This window comes from Culex pipiens, chromosome 2 (genome assembly GCF_016801865.2).
Source record: "Culex pipiens pallens isolate TS chromosome 2, TS_CPP_V2, whole genome shotgun sequence".
NCBI classification, from domain to species: domain Eukaryota; kingdom Metazoa; phylum Arthropoda; class Insecta; order Diptera; family Culicidae; genus Culex; species Culex pipiens.
This window is the reverse complement of record NC_068938.1, coordinates 110,542,146-110,563,049: the sequence shown is the minus strand read 5'-3', so window position 1 is coordinate 110,563,049 and position 20,904 is coordinate 110,542,146. Positions and strand designations below refer to the sequence as shown.

At 36.3% G+C, this 20,904-nt stretch overlaps 1 protein-coding gene and 1 long non-coding RNA gene across 3 annotated transcripts in view; both read right to left on the bottom strand.

Moving 5' to 3' along the window:
• LOC120427695 (uncharacterized) overlaps positions 1-15,979 on the bottom strand; it is a 56,762-nt gene extending 40,783 nt beyond the window's left edge. Inside the window, exon 1 of one of the 2 annotated variants that reach the window (XM_039592592.2) lies at positions 15,736-15,979. The gene's annotated coding sequence lies outside the window, so the exon portion shown is untranslated. The remainder of the gene's footprint in view (positions 1-15,735) is intronic. The other variant, XM_039592591.2, reaches the window with a different exon arrangement.
• Positions 15,980-17,945: 1,966 nt separating this feature from the next.
• On the bottom strand, positions 17,946-19,108 carry LOC120427694 (uncharacterized). The gene is made up of 3 exons (XR_005606943.2): positions 18,889-19,108; positions 18,627-18,826; positions 17,946-18,561 (listed from the first exon to the last, which is right to left on the bottom strand). It is a non-coding gene; the product is annotated as an uncharacterized LOC120427694 (long non-coding RNA).
• Between the last annotated feature and the right edge of the window lie 1,796 nt (positions 19,109-20,904).

The following is a 20,904-nucleotide window of genomic DNA, read 5'->3' as shown; positions in this document are numbered from 1 at the left end:
CAATGGGTAAATGTTGACCGATTCTGCTTATATTTGACCCAGAGTCCTAACATAGCCCCAGGAACAATATTCGGCTTGTGGAGCGAGGTTTTGAGAAACGGTCCCCCAACCCACAGCATTTCCGGGTTTTTGCAAATTCCGTCAAAAAGTCAATTTTCATGCTTGTTATCGTAAATCATGATGTTTGATATTCATATTGACTACATTCGATCTATTTCTTTCTTCAAAAACATAAGTGAGTCATTCTCCGCCAATTCATACAGCAATTGCCCTGACCCCTCTTCGATTTGCGTTAAACTTTGTCCTAAGCCTAAGGGGTAATTTTGGTCCTGATCAATAGGGTGCCCAGAATAAGGGACTTTTTCTCAAAACCTCGTTCCTCAAGCTGAATATTGTTCCTTGAGCTATTTTAGGACTCTGGGCAAAATATGAGCAGAATCGGCCAGCATTTATCCATTGATACTCGAAGGTGACGATTGTATGGGAAAAATCTAGAAAATGTATGGAAAACCCAATTTTCTTACGGTTTGGTCTGCACGGTGCGCTACTTCCACCAAAATATTCCCAAACGTAAGATTATCATTGGAAATTTAATGCTCTACAACTGTGTAGAACATACCAAAGCTGTAAAAATCGACACTGAAAAGTTATTAGTGATTTAAAAATGTAATTTGTGTATAAAAAAATAATTTCACCAACTTTAGGCTCAGGTATCAACAGGTTAATCTCTTATTTTGCTCAAAATTTGCACAGATGCTCAAAATAACCCAAAAAATCGGTGGAGTAGGAAGTATTTTTTTTCTGAGCACCCTACTGATCACGAATCCGAGCTCCATTTTATGATATTTCCTGACGGAGGGGCAGTACGACCTCTTCCATTTTTGAACATTCGCAAAAACGTGTTTTTCAATAATTTGCACCCTGAAATGGTAATGACATGAAAGTTTGAGTTGTATTGTTGTACTTACAAATTCGGTGGATTTCTTTGAAACGTTTCATCCCGAAAAACCAGAAAAATCTCCCCAGACATTCTCAGTTTAAGCTCATTGTCGGCCGCATCGCACCAAAGTGGCCTTCGTCACCCCCGTGTTTTGCTCTATTTTCACTTTTTCCTACGCGGAAAAACCAGGCGCGCGCGAGCATCTGTGAGAAATTTTTATTTTCATTTCCATCGAAAAGTTAATTTACTGAATCATCCGTAAACACGGTCCCCCGAGCAAGCAACGACGATCGAAGAAGAGAGTCTGGGGTCTGGCCAGAACCAAAGGACCGTATCGTTATATCCTCGTTAATATTGTATCATTGTTGGGTTGAGTTGGGTTTGGGTTTGGGAAAAGTGTGGAAAACAGACGCGCGGGAAATCGTCTTTTCACGGCGTGACGTGACGCGAGACTCAAAGGCAGAGGTTTTGTCTGGCTAGACGGTGCTGCTGACGAGAGGTTTATTGAGGTTGAATGAGCGAGTGTTTATAGTTTAGATCATTTGTCATGTGGATCATCTTGGTCACGCTTAATGAGTTTGACAAACTTTTTTATTTGTTGCTTAAGAAGTTTGCGTGAACATAGCCAAACAGCACGTGAAAGTGATCTTAGGGATTTATTTATTCCTTTTTTCTTTTATTTAAGTTAGTTGGTAAACCGTTTTATTGATAAGAAAATATGTTTATTTGAAATAAGGTTAAGGGAAATCATTTTAAAAATTATTTAAATACATTTAAATACATTTTTCTTTGCGAAACGAAGCTTTGAAGGGTGTTTGACATTAGTTTGTTTTTGTTTGTTGGACGTTGCCATGATTCTCTCCCATAGCTGAGTACCAAGAAAAACATATTTTCAATCGAGTCTTCATTTTGCATCGTTCTTTAAACTGATGATTCTCTTCCTCGACGGTCCCTTGGATATTGACAACCAGAGACTGTAGACTTTTCGGAAAGAGCATGGAAAATGGGTAAATTTGTTTAGAAAGTACTATTCTGAGATGTCCTAAGGGACCATCCATAAACCACGTGGACACTTTTTTGGGAATCTGTTACCCCCCCCCCCGTGGACAATTGTCCATAAAAAAAGCCTTTTTTGTATGGATCGTGGACAATCGCCATACCCCCCCCCCCCCCCCTAAAGTGTCCACGTGGTTTATGGATGGTCCCTAAGGAATACAATACCTACAACTTTGCCGAAGACGAAAAAACGATTAAAAGATTTGTTCTCAAGATAAAGATTTTGCAATATTCTAATGGCCTTATTGTATGGACAGGTGTCGAAATTGTTTAAAAACTTGTATCTTGCATGAACAAACTAGTGACGCAGAATTACTCCTTTAAGGCTTCTTCAAATATGTCATAATAAATAAGATTTGAAAATGTTGTGATATAATAAGGGTTTTTTTTCAATAAATAAATTTATATATAATTTTTGATAATAATTGCATCGGTCTTTATGTTCAGCGTTCCGGAATAGAGGTATCACAATTAAAATGTATTGTTGTGGCTTGAATTTCTTCAGGATGCAATAACCCGAAAACACATGTTTCTGTTCAAACAACTAAAACACCGGAACAACCCATTTTATTTTCATTTCTACCTGTTAATATCCCACTGTATGTAAATAGACATTCTCTGGCACGTTCAATATCCACGTGTTCCCTCACCATATCTGGAAAACCAGAAACAGACGAAAGGATGTTCCACACCAGATATCTGTCGTTACAATTATTACACAATCTATGCCTAATGTTTCACTTCCCCAACTTCCAGCAATGTGTGACTGCGTGTACGTGCGTGTGTGTGTCCGTAACTTCCGTTACTTTGAAAGCCGAGTGTTTGACGCGTTGAAGACTACAGCCGGAAACGGGAACATCCATCACGAATTCACGGGTGTTTTGTTAAATGTCTTTTTGACTTCGACGAAATGTTCAAACAAGACATTTATGGGTTCTCCGCTGGTCGGTCTTGTTTCTGTCGTTCTTTTTTAGTGGTGTTGTTGTTGTTGAAGCACGTGCCACCACACATCGCCCCGGTGAGGAGAGCCGTAAAACATTTGCCCGCTCGCGTTCGTTTGATGGCAGCACTCGGTGAGTCGCTCCACGTGGTGTTGTTTTTGGAAATATCCATCATCAAGGTGATCTATTCCTGGCCCGTTTAGTTGGAAAACTCCGCGGAGGAAAGTCAGACGGATGGGTGCAGACTGGGATCGGGTATGGAAAAAAATTGCCTTGAGCAACAATTTAAAACAGAAGTTTGCAACTTATTTGATACGATTTTGTTATAGGTAATTTGAAAGATATGTTTTTCGCAGTCATGGGTCTCGTGGCGCAGGGGTAGCGGCTTCGGCTGCCGATCCCGATGATGCTATGAGACGCGGGTTCGATTCCCGCCTTATCCACTGAGCTTCTATCGGATGGTGAAGTAAAACGTCGGTCCCGGTTTCTCCTGTCTCGTCAGAGGCGCTGGAGCAGAAATCCCACGTTAGAGGAAGGCCATGCCCCGGGGGGCGTAGTGCCAATAGTTTCGTTTCGTTTCGTTTTCGTTTTTCGCAGTTGTTCGCAGTGTTCGATGTTTTATATTTTACAGTAATCATGACTAATATCTACATTTTTGAAAATCGTCTTTTCTTTGTATTTTTTTATTTGCATGAAACTTCATCTATGCATTTCCTCTGTCCAAGAAACCATCTTACCATATTTTTTCTGTATCTTGAGAAGACCTTTTTCTGACCGATTTGGTGTCTTCGAGAAAGTTGTACGTTATGGTTAGGACTACTCAGAATCACGTGAATTATCACGTGTTCAGGAGGTCATTTAGAGCAACTTATTTACAAAACAATTTGGTTCTCTTTAGTATGTCTTCCTTAAATCATGTTAAGTATTTCAATGTGCATTTATCTGGCAAATTTAATGATTGTTTCTAATGGTATTTGGCTTATTCTACCACCACGTATTATTATATTTTGCTTTTTGAGTTTATTCGTGGATTTTACAGTCCGTTTGTTTGCTTGTTTTTCATGTTTTCTACTATAGAATTATGCCATTATCATTAAAATTGTTTATAAAATGCGTAGAGGCATAGTTTGGGCCATTTTACTAATTATTGCATGCTATTTTTGCTTAATCCTCTACTGCCCAAATTATTTTCATTTTTTTTTATTTTTCCCGTGTTGAGGAGGTCATTTTGAGCAACTTTTGCTGTACGAAAAACTTCACCTCTTTTGTTTTTTTTCCCTTTTTTTAGTATTTTAATTTGCATTTATCATGTTAAAATCATCTTTGTTTTTGGTAGTATTTGGCCTATTTTACCACCTCCTATAAATTCATTTTTCTTTTCTATTTTCATCATGTTTTTACAGTCACTTTTTCTATTGTTTGCTTGTTTTTCACATTTTCTGTTCATGAATGTCTAGAATGGATCTAGAATTATCATTTAAATCAGGGGTGACCAAACTTTTTTCAGTAAAATCGCTGTATCTTGCCAACAGTTCAGTTTAGTTTGAGGTCTACATTGATTATTATGTTAAATTGTCCGGGGAACATGATGGTGATAAAATGAAACAAATAAAAATATAAGGAATTAGTCAAAACTGAATTTTGATACTTAAAACGTTAAAATATAATATTAGTGGGCATTTAAGGGTTGCAATTTTATTTTTATCAAATTCCTTGGATAATTTTCTATAAAATGCAACCTGTAGAAAGTCTTTTGCTTAAGTATTTGCAAAGTTATGATTAAAAGAAAAAAAAAAGTTTTTTTGAAAATGCCAGAGTTTTTAAAACTTTTGTAGTGTTTTTCTCTATGATAAATACGTTTTTTTGGAATTCTGAGTACGCCATCAGATCGGGCGTCTAATTTTACATAAAAGTCTATTAGACACTAAATTTCTATCTCATCACCATTTCAGGCTGCAAATTATTGAAAAACACATTTTTTTCGCATGTTCAAAAATGGAAGGGGTTGTACCGCCCCTCCGTCACGAGATATCAAAAAACGGACCTCGGATTCGTGATCAGGGACAAAAGTTACCCCTTAGGACAAAGTTTCACGCAAATCGAAGAGGGGTCGGGGCAACTGCTGTGTGAGTTGTCGGAGAGTTACCCAGACTTTTAAATTAAAATAACGTTATTTTTTTTTAAATCACCTATTTTGTAAATATGGCCCTCAAGCTCATTTGAGCTTTACATTTGGCCTGGCATTTAAAAACTTTGAGCACCCCTGATTTAAATTGTATAAAAATGCGTAGAGGCATAGTCTGGGACACTACAAAAATTACTGCATACACCCAGAACTGGGCATCGGCATACGAGAGAATAAAGAGCACAATTCGGTAGTAAAATGGTAGGGAAGAGTGGGGATACTTGATCCCCGGGGACACTTGATCCCAAGCCTGTATCTCGTCAGCATGTGGGTGAAATAATTAGCTTTGTTCTAGAAAGTTTTCCAAAATAACTAAAACTCATTGTAGAAAACAAAGAAAAAAATTAAAAAATGTTTAGATTGAGTTACACACATTTTTTTAAAACGAGCTGCAAAAAACTTCCAAGAGATCTTTTTTTCTTTGTTTTGATATGTATAGAAAACACTCAAAAATTATTAAAAAAAATATTTTTTATACATGAATTGTTTGATAAACTTATCAACTCCAAAACCCTTACGCATTTGATGTTAAATTTATCGTCATACTTTTTTTACAATCAATTGTTTAAAAAAGTGCGTTTAGGGAGACTTGATCCCTGCATTGTTACAGTCACTGGAATCAGCTTCAAGATTAATTAATTGGGCTGGGTTTTCATACATAGTTTCCTTTAGTATAGTTGTACATAACTTACTGCATTTTGAACCTTTTTTCAAAAGTTTTGTAAACAAAAATTTCCAGCTTTTGTAAACATGCTTAATTTTGGTCTAAAAATAATATTTTAAGTTTTTAAATATTTTACATACTAAGCTTGTTATATTTTGAACACAAACGTACAGGTTTTATGTGAAATTGCTGTAACTTATAGAAAATTAAAAGTTTGGATGAATAAGAAACATTTTGCTTTAGATTTCTTCAAAATGTTGAAAGGGGGATCAAGTTACCCCTAACATTTTTAAAATGCCGGTTTAAAATATTTTTTTAAAACGCTTGGCATGATTCATGCAAAAAGTTTATAGTTTTGTGATAAACTGACAGAGTTATGTGCGATACAAAAAAAGGGGATCAAGTCTCCCCACTCTCCCCTACTGTGTGCGTACTGAGAGGATAAATCCCGAAATTACCGAGAGTACTTTACTCATGGGTTCATCTTCAAAAAAGTTCATCCATCAAAAAAAAAAAAAAGTACCGGTACCAAGACTCGAACCCAAGACCTTCGGCATATTGAACCGTGCCTTTACCGTATGGGCCACCATGGTTCGGTGACAGAGTGGCGGGTATTAGTTCATTTAAACAGTTCATCCCTTTGAGTGGCTTATATGGACAAATGACCGCCACTTAGTCACCGAACCATGGTGGCCAATACGGCACGGTTCACTATGCCGAAGGACTTGGGATCGAGTCTCGGTATCAGCACTTACAAAAAAAGAACTTTTTTGGAAAATGAATCCACGAGTAGAGTTCTCTTGGTAATTTCGGTATTTATCCTCTCCATCTCTTCACAGTACCATTTTACCACCGAACTGTGCTCTTTATCCTTTTGAATGCCGATGCCCAGTTTTGGGTGTAACCATTTTGCCACATCAATATAATTTTCCGGTCCGTATAAGAACTTTTCAGAAAAAAGAGGTACACGAAAAAAAACCGAATTATTTATTTGATTTATTATCACTAAACGTTGAATTCTCAAAACAAGTATTTATTGTAATGTTCGATTTTTATTTATTTAAGTGATGATTTTTGGAACAAACTTTCAAAAATCATGTTGGGTTGCAAAATCAAATTTGCAATCAAAAATTACTTTACTACCTACATACTTTTTACATATTTGGTGGTTAATTTAAAGTTTATGACAGTGAAACTTAAGACAGCAATTGATTTAACTGTATGAACCATTATCATGGTATTTAATATGGAATTTGATATACAGATAACATAACACCATACAAATTTTTGCAGCTTGCGGTTTCCCTATATCATCTGGTACCCATTAAGACGATTGCTTTCACGTCTGTCAGCATCCGGAAAACAAGTTCACCGGAATCATTTAAGTGAAATTCCAATGCCACAACCGTTTCGGTAGTCCCAAATTGGCAAATGCATACAGGACTGTCTGATTACATGACTTTCTCATTCATCAAATGTTGCATGATCTCGAATTGACAGATCCAAAACTTTTCATAATTTTATGAAAAATCGATCTCGATATTTCAATATCATGCCGATGTCTTGGGACTGAAAAAAATGGAAACAAGAAGCTACCTCGAAATGATATGCAAAAAGGATCGGACGAGCCACAGTGACTAATGCATTAATTTTAATGCGATTTCTATGCTAAAAACTTCTTCTAAACTCGTATGCAGCCAGGCTGGCAGCCTTCTTTTCGGCGGAACATGATGGCAGCAAGGTGCGGCTCATTTCGAAGGTATTTCATAGCTGCAGGTGATACAGTTTTCGCTTTTTGCCTCTTGTCTCGCTTCGGCAAGATGTGAGCAAAGATCCAAGAAGGAGGAGCAGAGGTGACGCAGATTCCGCAGACCAATATCGATGTGATGACGAGCAGCAGCAGCAGCAGCACCATCGCGATAATGGCATCCGTCGGTTGATTCCAAGATCATGTTGAATTTTGGAAGCAGAATGAATTAACGCGAGACTGGAAGCAGATGTGGAGGAAATGACAAGATTGATGAACAGCAACTGGGCATTTTAAGAACCTGGCTTAATTAGAGTACACCATCATTTTGATATGGGACCAATTATGGTCGCAGTAAAAGTGTTTCAAACGTGATAAATATCGATATCTGCAAGGGAAAAGAATCAATTTCGCTCGAAAAAGTTTCACCTGCTCGTCGCAAAAATTTCTGCTCACTGCTCGTTTAAAACACTTACCTATTTTCCTCGAACATCAACGACGATCACACCGCAAAGACCATAAATATTGCACTCTGTCACACTGAAGAGCCCCCGTCATAAAAGGTTATGCAGAAGAAGCATAATCATAATCATTACCCGATAACAAATTGCCTCCGACGAGGACGATCCGCCGGTGATCTGCATGCACAAGTTTCGGACTGCTGCTGCAACGAGCGTTGTCCCCCGGGATCCTCTTCACGCATGCCAAAGTCAGGACCATGATGGCACTGTACAAATTGGTTCCAGACATGGGGGCTGTACGTTGAAAAAAAAAATTACATCCGAAAGTATGTATGACCAAATTATGGCTTCAAGGTTAGCCGGCGCGTTAGAAAATCGATTAGGACGGGAAATTTTGGTAAAATTTTTTAAGTTATGATAAACAACATAAGGTTTGAAATAATTTCCTCGATGGAAATAGTGAACCATTTACAAACAGATTCAGTAAACTTTTTTTTCGTTTTGAAGCCACTTTTTAAAGGTTTCTATAAAAAATCGAGTAATCGAATCACGAAAAATATTTACGAGATTTAATACCCAAAATAAGGTAGTAAGATTTGGTTTTATTAAATAAAATGTTACAGTATCACAGCAATTTTGGAGTTATAATTAAATATTTGGCCAAATTCAAATTTATACGAAAAATCAGCAAGAAATTTATTTTTTTGCCTTTCTTACAAAAGAAAGGTTTAAGGTTTGCTTTTGGAAAAACGCTTTTCTCAGAAATCTTAAAAAAATCGTACACGGCGAGGATTCGTCCCAGGAAAAAATCTTATTACTAAATTGAAGGTTTAGATGCGTTCTTTCGATTGAATTTTGGCCCGAAACCCGGAACTCAAAGTCTGATTTTTGAGAGCTCTTTTACTGAAATACATGAGCGATGTCTGTATCCGCTCTTGAAAATTTGTGTCTTCCATCACTGGAAAACCGCACGTAAAACCCACAATTTTTATATTTCAGATCTGTAGCCGTGGGATCGGAGACGAACATTTTATTTCTCGATTCACCATTTTCGACCAGTAAATGTGGGCAAAGACATTTTTAGAGGTATTTTTTGGACTATTTTACAGATAACACTGTCAAATTAAACGAATTCAGTTTCAAACAAAAAGCCATTCGAAAACATGCGCCATAAACTGCTTGGGCCCAAAATTTGAAGCATTTCCAAAATGTATTTCCAGAGATATAGCCATATTAGTGTTTTTCTTCTTACTCTTACCTAAGGCTACCAACTCTTGCTGAGCAAAAATCCGTACACTTTGCCGATATGACACCATGGTATAACAAAAACTGTCTATGAATTATTTATATAAATTAAATTTAATAAATTTGAGAATTAAAAACATAAAACTGTGTCGTTTTTAGAGCTAACAAATTTCACACGTTGCACGTTTAAAAGTATTCATAAAATAAACCGTGATTTGAAACAAATCGTTATGTTCTTCAATTTTTTGTTAAACGTTTTAAAATTTACAAAATGTCAAGTTTGCTTTTACGAATAATACCGTTCTTAGTGTTTTCACGAACACTTTTCCAGAGTTTTTTTTTATTGAAAAGGTCCTATAACATGTGAAACACAACAGTTTATAGGACCTTTAAAAAAACTCTAGATTTGTAAATTCAAATGTTCAAATGTTTTCACAAGTTTTAGAAAGCCTTTGGAAATGGATAAATATATATAGTAAGGAATTTCTAAAAGAACAATTCTAGAGTTTTTTTTAAAGGTCCTATCAACATATGAAAGACAATAGTTCAAAAACTCTAGAATTATTGATAATCAAGTTTTAATTGAGGAAACCCAGGAAAACTCTCCCTTTTTAAATCAAACTCACAGAAAAATAAAAATTTCTACACACAAAAAAATATTTCCGAATGTTACATCATTTATGATGTAACACTTTTGCACGTCATTAAACATTTAAATTTAAATGCAATTTGATGTAAATTTGTAACAAATTATACGTAAAAACATGATTTTACGTGTGATTCAACCGTTTACGTCGAATCTTACGTTAACATCAATTGAGTTTACATGTAATTCATTTTTTCCGTGTCAAGTAAATCCACATATTCTTTCTGTGTAGTTAACAAAAGCTTCAACCAAATAAAAAAAGCAATTCAATGATTAAAAAGTTGTTAAAATTCCGTACAAATCCGTATTATGCGTAAAATTCCCTACAAAAATTCCGGCCTGTTAAAAATCCGCGAAGAGGTTCGAAAATCCGTATGGTAAGGAAAAAATCCGTACAGTTGGTAGCCTTACTCTTACCCTATTTTTCCTATTAAATTTTCGGTTTTATACAAAATCATATACTGAACATCAAATTCGTCAAGTCGAAGCTTCAACGCCAGCGCTTTTACGCTTGCGCGTTTTACGCTGCGCGTGAAAATGTTCTTTCTGGCTTCTCATAACAGATCGACAAAGTGCAATAGCGATACATATTTTTTTAAGTTAATCATAGACTTACATTAAAGACTGAGTACGCTTTATTTTTTTCTAATAATGTCAATCCAATATGTTTTTCTTAATTAAATCTAAATATCTTGCGACAAATAATGTACTTCTGAAATTAAAAAAAAATGGCATTCGAGGTTTAGCCTAAAAAGATTCGAAGCTTTAAGTAAAATTCTCACTGGGTGGTATCATTATGTTTCTGAAAAATTAATTGCACCAATATATTTCTCGGAGTTTCATCATTTTGTAAGAAAGGCTCTTTTTTTAAATAACTTCAAATATATTTAAGGAAAAAAGTCTAATCATACAATTTAAAATACATGTTCCTACTTTGTGTGCCGATATGCAAAAAAAAAAAAGGTTTTCGTTTTATCAGTTCAGGCTTTCATGTAGCGTGTTTGTCTATTCTAGACATGTGTAGATTTCAACAAAACGAAGGCTTTTCGAATGTTGGGATTGATTAAAAAAAATATGTTTATTCGGAAGACCAGAAAATACGATAGTTTCACTTTTTGACATTAAAATCGCTATTTTGATGATTTAGAGAAAATCTCATTTTTCCTGTTTGCTTTTCATTCAGAGGCTGTATCTCAGAAACCTTTTGTGCAGTCTTCAATGACTTTGAACCAAATTTATTGGAAATTTGTCTGATCTTTTCAAACAAAATATTTGACAAAGGGAAGTGAGGTAAAACTTGAATTTCGACGTTTCATTGTCATAAAAATCGACACAATTTTTTTTATCAATATCTTTTTGCAACAGTCATCAACATACTCTTTTCACGGGATGTTTTCTCGAACAGCCTTTTCTAAACAAAAAAAAAATAGTCATCACTACTGTCAAATGTGTCTTATAGGAAATTTTCTCAGCTTTCCAATGCTTCTAAGAGCGAAATGTTTCATCGAGAATTTTCTGAGATATCTATTTTTTAAGTTTTTCGTTCTAAATTCCATTATTATTTATAGCAAACTTTGAAATAACTCTGGAGTTTTTTTTTGAAAAGGTTCAATGAACCAAATTTTTAGTTTTTGCTTTTTGGGTGTTTTTGAAATCGCCTTGAGTCAGGGATATTAAAAAAACACCCAAAAAGCATAAACTAAAAATTTGGTTTATTGGACCATTTAAAAAAAACTCCAGAACTATTCTGGAAACTTGTCAAATAATGTTTTTCATGTGTCATTTACTCATCAAAATGTACAGAATAAGGCAAGAAACAACTTTGGAGAAGGTTGCAAATCGCTAAATATTTTTAAAATGAAGTTTGAGCGAGTTTTTTTTTTAATAAATAGGATTTAGTCAAAAATGAAAATCATAAAACCATATTAAAAAATATTTTTTACGAGAATTATAAGATAACTACATAATTTCCATGTACAAATATCACGGTTCTGCTCGGATTTAGCTTGAATTAAGCAGATAAAACCGATTTGTTTGAAAGTTTGAGATTAGTAAGGGTATTACTAGATTTTTTTTTGAAAAAAAAAACCATATTTCCTTAACCAGACATTAAACAGTTGCATGGATACAAATTATGTTTTATATTCAAAATTGAACTAAACATTACTTTGGCGAGCTCCAGTACAAAAACTTTTCATGAGTATGAAATGATTTTCTAGTTTTTATTTTGTATGAAATGATCAAGGAATCAGCAATGTTATAGAAGTCTAATCTTTTTAAAACGTCTTACAAATACTTTGATTTTTGTTTAAATAGTTTGGAATGGAAGCTTCTGTTTGATTTTTTCTGTTGAATAATAGTTTTATTTTTGTTTAAAACAAAAAAAAATGTTTGTGGTGGTGTTTTCAACATTTAGAGTTGAAACAGAATCATTTTACTCCTACATTTAAATGTATTTTCAACAGTAAAACTTTAGATTATGACTTTTGAAGCTTGCAACAGTAATTTGTAGTACATTTTCAATTTTAAATCATCTTTTGGATCCATGTCCCGGTTCATGTATGCATCAATTTAATTTATTAATTTATTAATTTATTCATAAAAATCCATCGATAAACTTAACAATCTCAAACCTGCAAAAAATCGATGGTATCAGCTCAATAAGAGTTGACACTGGATATTTGTACACAAAAAAAAGTATTTATCTTTTAATTCTTGTATAAAATATTTTTAATACGGTTTTATGATTTTCATTTCGAAATAAATCACATATATTCAAAAACTCGTTTAAAATTTATATTGAAAATGTTTAGCGATTTTCAACCTTCTACAAAGTTGTTTCTTGCCTTTTTTTGCACATTTGACACATGAAAACCATCATTTGACAAGTTTCCAGAAAAGCTATTATAAAGTTTACAATAAATAAGGATTTTAGAACAAAAAGCTCAAAAAATAGATATCTCAGCAATTTCCCGACGAAACATTTCACCCTAAGAAGCATTGGAAAGCTGAGAAAATTTCCTATAAGACACATATGTACGAGGTTTCAGAATTGAAATTTAAAAATGGATTTGCGCTCTTTTACTAACCTAACATGCGATCAAGCCGTACAAGATACTTCCACCGTAGGAATAAAACGCACATGGCCTTCCAATCAACGAATCCAAAAGCACGTTTGATAACCCCAAGATAAAGGGTTCTGTGCAACCTAAGCACATCACGCTGCTGAACTTGGGCCGTCCTCCCAAATAACGCCACAAGTTGGCCACATTTATCAATTATTTTGCACCCTTTTGCGTCCAGGTCATGGCCAAATCGCAATTATGTCAAGATTGCAACTTCCGAAACACCTTTTCCGTGACCAGGACCAGGGGTTAGCCCCGCAAGGTGCCAACTTGCGATGGTCGGCCGAAGCAAAAATTAATACGCAGCGACATTCTGATAATGTGAAAGATTCACTTTTTAGCCAGGGGTTGGGACAATTTGTCGATAAGTATGCATTTCACTTCAAGTGCAATTGGAGTCATTTTCTGACGCGTGAGTCCTTGGTGTGGAGTCGGGTTCTCGAGCCGGTCGGTCGTTACGCCTCTTTTGTGGCGGCTTTTCTCGATCACAAGGCAGCTGGGGATATTAAGGGCGAGGAGGACGCACTCCGATAGCCGTAATTACAGTGCGTGGACCCAACAACGACTGTATTTTTCTGGGAGGATGAGAGACAAATTAATTTCCACTTTGGGGTATGCCAAATGAAAATGAAATTCACTTTTGGTCGGGATGCTGCGGACAAAATAGATCTTCGACACCCCGAGCAGAAGGCAGTCAGACTGGTTGAAACGCATCCCGCGGTCTTTTGCCGGGGGGAAACCACATGCTTCCAGTCAGACTGAATAAATAAACATGTGATGAGTGTGGCGTGCGAGCTCGAAAAGATGTACAAGAATCGGGTTAAGTCGCTTTTATTAAATGAATAAAACCACAGACAAAACCACATCGGTTTGAACAGATGGAAGTACTCTTGGTATAAATACGCGCCGGCAATTGTTTCCACACATGTTATACACACTTCGAAAAAATCGTGTAATATTCTGTCTTATCGATGCACATAACTGGAGCGTCTGATGAGACAGAAAATTACATCAGATTTTAAAATTACATGACATGAACAACGAACGATGGCAATGTAATTTTACGCGTGCTGGAAATTTTGGTTGGTGTAGTATTTAAAATAAAGAATAATTTGGGATGGAAACCTTTCATAAAAATAAATCGAAATTGTTCGTTTAAAATCATTTTATTAGCTACACTTTCGTAAAGCGTTGAGCACACAAGATTAAACACAAAACACTAGCATCACCGTAAAGTCGATCGCTGCTCGTTTCATCCAATCTTCCGAATTATTTGGAACCGTTGATGGAGCCTTGTAGTTGTGCCCGATCGGTTCAAAAAACAATGATCAGCTTGCTCGGAGCGGCGGCGAAGTGCTTGCGGGAACACCTCCGTGCTCCTTCTCCAAACAGCGAACTCAAATTCTCGCGGCAAAATTTTCGGAAGCTGTTCCAGGAAACAAATCGACGTCAGCCGCTCAAGTGTTCTTGCCCGCCTGAGCAGATGTGGCCGGATGTTCAGCGGTAAATCAGCCCTAAGGGAAGTGGCCAAGAAGTCGGTCCCTCGGCAAAAACCCTCGGTAAAGTTCTGCCATCTGAAAAACGTAGCAAGAAAAAATGCTGTGAATTTACTAAACTCCAACGCAAAATCTGTGCTTACCTCAATTATTGTTTTCACTTTTTCCTGCTGGCTGCTGGGGAACCGGTTGGTGCTGGAAGATTCTGCCCACTTTTGTCTGAATCTGGTTATTTTGGTGCCAGAATCTGGGCATTTCAAGACCGGAGCTGCTCCGCAATTTTTCTCTCCGCTTCAAACATGGCTGACGTTTAAAGTGTCTGTACACTGTCAAGGAAAATGCACTGAGAATGCATAAAATTGGGTTAAATTCAGAGTAAAATTAAATCATCGCACATAAAATTACATTTAATCAAACGCTCCAAACATGTGCATCAAACGAAACGTACTGTTCAGTCAAAATAAATTGATCTTTCAGTCTCGTATGATGTAAATCTCTGTTTCAGCTTATTCATATCAATTTTTAAAGTCTGCATCATAATAGCCACAATTTTATGTTCGATTTACAATTACATGATGTTATTTTATGTTGATTTTGCTATTACGTTAGGTGTAATTTACATATTTTTTTAGTGTGTAGAGGGCTACCGATATCGTTAACATCTTATTCTTGTAGGAGGATATCAAGGGAAAATTACGGAGTAGACCTTTGGATGTAACGAAAATGCCTCTTTTACGGGCAACTGAGAACTGAGCCCAAATTCCAAATATGAGCCAAAACCTGCAAAAATACATCTTTTTTTCTTTGATCAGGGGCCAATTTTCAAAAACGGCCCAAACTTTGAAGTCCTGTAAATAACAAACACGTTTTGTTTGGTTGACCAAAAATAGTCATCGCTACTTTCAAATGTGTCTTATAGGAAATTTTCTCAGCTTTCCAATGCTTCTAAGAGCAAAATGTTTCATCGGGAAATTTCTGAGATATCTCTATTTTAAGCTTTTTGTTTTAAAATCCTTAATCATTTATTGGAAACTTTTAAATAACAGTCCAGGAAACTTGTCAAAATTTAATTTAAGGTGAAATTCCAAAACAACAGAAAAATGGCTGAAAAGGCTGCCGTCACTGCACCTTAATTATCAACACTGATAAGCTGTTTCACCTTAGGCTTCAGCAGCGAAAAATGACCACTGCCAGAATTTTGGTTCTTGACACACTATTTTCCCACCTACCTTTTCCATATGTTATCACCAACAAAATACGATCATAATTTATTTTCCTCACTAAGTTTTACTACACTTTATATCCCAAAACTCCCAAAAACTTCGTCAGAGTTGAAGCCACCAAAAAATGGCTCTACGGCTTCTTCTTTTTCCGAACAAATTCTCATCTTCTTCTAAAACCCAAGCACTACACTATGTTGTGTTATTCTGCCTGTCTTTCTGGGCAGAACGGTTTGATATCACTAAGCACTTCGTTTTTTGGTGAAAACTTTCCAAAACACGGGTTTTGACGTGCCAAAAAACTGTAATTTTATCACAATTTGCCGACTTAACTTGAACCCGAGCAACGGACCGAAAAAACTATCGCTGTGTTTGTCTTTATCTGTGCACATCATACACACCACTCTTTCAAAGTGTGTGTGATTCATTTGGTAAATCATCATTTCTCACTGAACATTTGAAAAAGGCATGCTTAAACAAGGCCTCGAGCTTCAATTTTATTTGGCACAAGCCCTATCTAAAAGTGTATAATTGTGTGCGCTAAGTGTTGCCAACAAACAAATCAGTAACATTTACCAAAGCAAAATTATTTTGTAAGAATTTCAATGAAAAACAGGCATTGGAGTTTGGAAAAAAATATAGAGCAGTCGATTTTTTTTTTTTGCATTTAAATACAAATAAGGTAGGAACACATTTTCAAAAACAAGGCAATGAAAATAAAAATAATTAATAACGGCTTTTCAGTCACCATCAACATGGCATCACTGCCACAGCAAAAAAACCAAACTGTCAAATTGGAGAGGAAAACAAACGAAACTGAAACAAATGCAAACTGTCAAGCAGCTAAACAAGAAAAACCAGCGGCCGTGACCTGCGGTGACCACTGCAGCAGCGGTGAGATCGAAATCGACGGAGAAAAGGTCTATTTCTCAACAAATGCGGCCACGAAAACCAAGCGGGAACCAGCCGGTAAAGTCCCACTTTCTTTGACATGAAGAATCCGGTAAGGGTGAGTTTATTCAGGATGTTTTGAGACTCCGAAACTACTATTTCAAATATATTTTTCAGCTGATCATTTCTGTATCGGGCGCAGATTCACGCGGCCTACGAAGTTCTTCCGCGACTACCAAATCAGTGCGATTAAGAGGAAACAATGGTCTCGACCCCATGGACCTGGAAGAACGGGCACGGACAGTTTCTATCCAGAGAAGATTCATTGTGGCAAACCGGCGCCAAGAACCGAGGAGAGGGTACTGCATCGTACCGGCAGTAATTCGTTACCCCACCTGAAGGATCTTTAACGAGTGATTTGGTCCATCAACGAACGCGGTCGTGAACCCGAAGAAGAAAATCTTTGGACGGAGCCACCGGTTCTGCGCATCAATGGATAGCTTGTGGCCTGCCACAAGAACAAGCCGTTTGTCGTACCCGGCAAGGGACCGGGGGGGTTTTTTTTGAAAGAATTTAAGTTGTTATGATTTATTAATAAACAAACGAAAGAAGGATTAAAGACAACTAAAACCGATTCGAAATGATTATTCAACAGATGAAACAACATAAATGAACAGATCTATTTATAAACATTGCTAGCCAAGTTGCTAGCAATCTTTTGTAAGTGGTAAGCTTGGTTGCCTCTCACCCCAGTTGGCATGGGTTCGATCCCAGTCGGCTTCGGTGACATTTTTCGGTAGCATTTTTCTGACCACGTCTTCCGTCGGATAGGGAAGTAAATATCGGTCCCAGCCTAACCTATAGGGTAGGTCGATAGCTCAGTCCAGTTGTAGGAGTCGTCTCCCTGTATCTGTAGAGTCGCTGGTCGGTGGTTGCTGGTTAAAGGTCAAAGTATAGAAAAATACCTAGCGAATGAATTTTTCGGCTTTAGCAGCTTCTCGGTGGCAGTGGCAGTGCGTGGCCGAATGGTCACGCTGTCCGCTTTGTAAGCGGATGATTCTGGGCTCGATTCCCATCTGCTGCAACCTTCCATCGGATGAGGAAGTAAAATGTCGGTCCCGGCCTTGGTTGTAAGGCCGTTAAGTCATTCCAGGTGTAGGAGTCGTCTCCATGCCATAAGTACAAACAACACACCAAACCAAGCCTACTCCGGTGGAATCGCTGGCGGCGGTTGGACTCGCAATCCAAAGGTCGTCAGTTGAAACACTGGGGTGGAAGGTTCCTTGGAGTAAAAAGAGGTTTGCACACTTCGAAAAAATCGTGTAATATTCTGTCTTATCGATGCACATAACTGGAGCGTCTGATGAGACAGAAAATTACATCAGATTTTAAAATTACATGACATGAACAACGAACGATGGCAATGTAATTTTACGCGTGCTGGAAATTTTGGTTGGTGTAGTATTTAAAATAAAGAATAATTTGGGATGGAAACCTTTCATAAAAATAAATCGAAATTGTTCGTTTAAAATCATTTTATTAGCTACACTTTCGTAAAGCGTTGAGCACACAAGATTAAACACAAAACACTAGCATCACCGTAAAGTCGATCGCTGCTCGTTTCATCCAATCTTCCGAATTATTTGGAACCGTTGATGGAGCCTTGTAGTTGTGCCCGATCGGTTCAAAAAACAATGATCAGCTTGCTCGGAGCGGCGGCGAAGTGCTTGCGGGAACACCTCCGTGCTCCTTCTCCAAACAGCGAACTCAAATTCTCGCGGCAAAATTTTCGGAAGCTGTTCCAGGAAACAAATCGACGTCAGCCGCTCAAGTGTTCTTGCCCGCCTGAGCAGATGTGGCCGGATGTTCAGCGGTAAATCAGCCCTAAGGGAAGTGGCCAAGAAGTCGGTCCCTCGGCAAAAACCCTCGGTAAAGTTCTGCCATCTGAAAAACGTAGCAAGAAAAAATGCTGTGAATTTACTAAACTCCAACGCAAAATCTGTGCTTACCTCAATTATTGTTTTCACTTTTTCCTGCTGGCTGCTGGGGAACCGGTTGGTGCTGGAAGATTCTGCCCACTTTTGTCTGAATCTGGTTATTTTGGTGCCAGAATCTGGGCATTTCAAGACCGGAGCTGCTCCGCAATTTTTCTCTCCGCTTCAAACATGGCTGACGTTTAAAGTGTCTGTACACTGTCAAGGAAAATGCACTGAGAATGCATAAAATTGGGTTAAATTCAGAGTAAAATTAAATCATCGCACATAAAATTACATTTAATCAAACGCTCCAAACATGTGCATCAAACGAAACGTACTGTTCAGTCAAAATAAATTGATCTTTCAGTCTCGTATGATGTAAATCTCTGTTTCAGCTTATTCATATCAATTTTTAAAGTCTGCATCATAATAGCCACAATTTTATGTTCGATTTACAATTACATGATGTTATTTTATGTTGATTTTGCTATTACGTTAGGTGTAATTTACATATTTTTTTAGTGTGTGGGTGCTCTCCCCATTCAAGCCTTCGGACTCCTAGGTTCGAGCAGAAACTTGCAATAGAGACCACAACAGACCCGGGGGTCGTTAATGTGGATTGTTTGAACTTCTCGGTGGCCTCAGTGGCCAAATCCGGTTTCGCCCAAGGTTTCGCCATTTTTTTTACAGAATCGGTTAAAAGAAATTTAACCAAGCACAAAGCGCAACCGCCTTAGTGCAAAATGGAGGTACATAGAGCTTATCACAAAAAAATCGCAGTATTCCCACTGCTAGATGAATTAATCTTTTTTGTAAATGTTTACTTTCGTTATCAAACAAAACAAATAGATTTGTGTTTGATACCTGTTTGTAAACAAGATCAGATTTGTGTTGGTATGTGTGGTAGTTTTACCAACACAAGCATAATGAAAATGCTTAATGATTTTAATGATTACTACCAAGAAGATGAAGAGTAAGAAGAAGCCAAATGGGTTGTCCTGGAATTTCACCTTAATGATGTGTTTCATATGTCATTTATTCATCGAAATGTGCAAAATAAGACAAGAAACAACTTTGTAGAAGATTGCAATTCGCTAAACATTAGAATAATGAAGTTTCAACCGGATTTTTGAAGATATGGGATTTATTCAGAAATAAAAATCATAAAACCGTATTTTAATATGATTTTTACAAGAACAAAGAGATTATTACATAACTGTTGTGTACAAATAACACCGGTCTGCTCTGATGTAGCTTGTTCAACCGAAACTTTGGCAGGTTTGTGATTGATAGGGTATTCCCTTGATTTTTTATGAATAACTATCATATTTCCTTAACCAAACATCGACCAGTTGCATGGATTCAAAACATGTTTAATATTCGAAAATTCGAAACTGTTGCAAACTTTAGGAGAAATACATTTCATTAGTATGAATGATTTTTTTAGTTTTTTTTTGTATTAAATGAATAAAGAATTAGCAATATAATAGAAGTCTTATAAATCGCATTTTTTTAATTTTTTTTTAGTTTGGAAATAAAGTTTCTGTTTGTTTTTTTTTTGTTAAAAAAAATTTGTTACGGTGTTTTCAGCATTCTGAGTTGAAAGACTCGAGTTTTATTATTATTTTTAAGTGCATTTTCAACAGTAAGCATTTAATAAAATTTCATCTTTATTTTAAAACCATGAAAATAAGACTTTTGAAGCTTGTTACAGTAATATGTAGTATATTTTCGATTTTAAAACATATTTGTATTTATGCTCCTGGTTAATATTTGCTTAAGAAAATATAAAAAAATTTCATTAAATTTCAATAACACCATTCACAAACCTGCCAAAGTTTCGGTTGAGCAAGCTAAATCAAGGCAGACACGTGATATTTGTACACAAAAAATAACCCAAACCAAAACAAAAATATGTTATATTTTAATAATTCTTTTAAAATATATATTAATACGGTTTTATGATTTTAAGTTCTGAATAAATCTCATATATTCAAAAACTCAGATCAAACAAAATTTTCAAAATGTTAAGTGGTTTGCAACCTTCTACAAAGTTGTTTGATGAGTACATGACACATGAAACACATCATTTGATAGGGTTTCTGAACTGTTAGTATTAAGTTTCCAATAAATAATACAGGAATTTAAAACAGAAAACTTAATATACAGATATCTCAGAAATTTCCCGTTGAAACATTTCGCTCTTAGAAGCATAGGATAGCTGAGAAAATTTCCTATAAGACACATTTGAAAGTAGCGATAACTATTTTTTCTTGAAAAGGTTGCTCTAGAAAACACGCCGTGGTTTTGA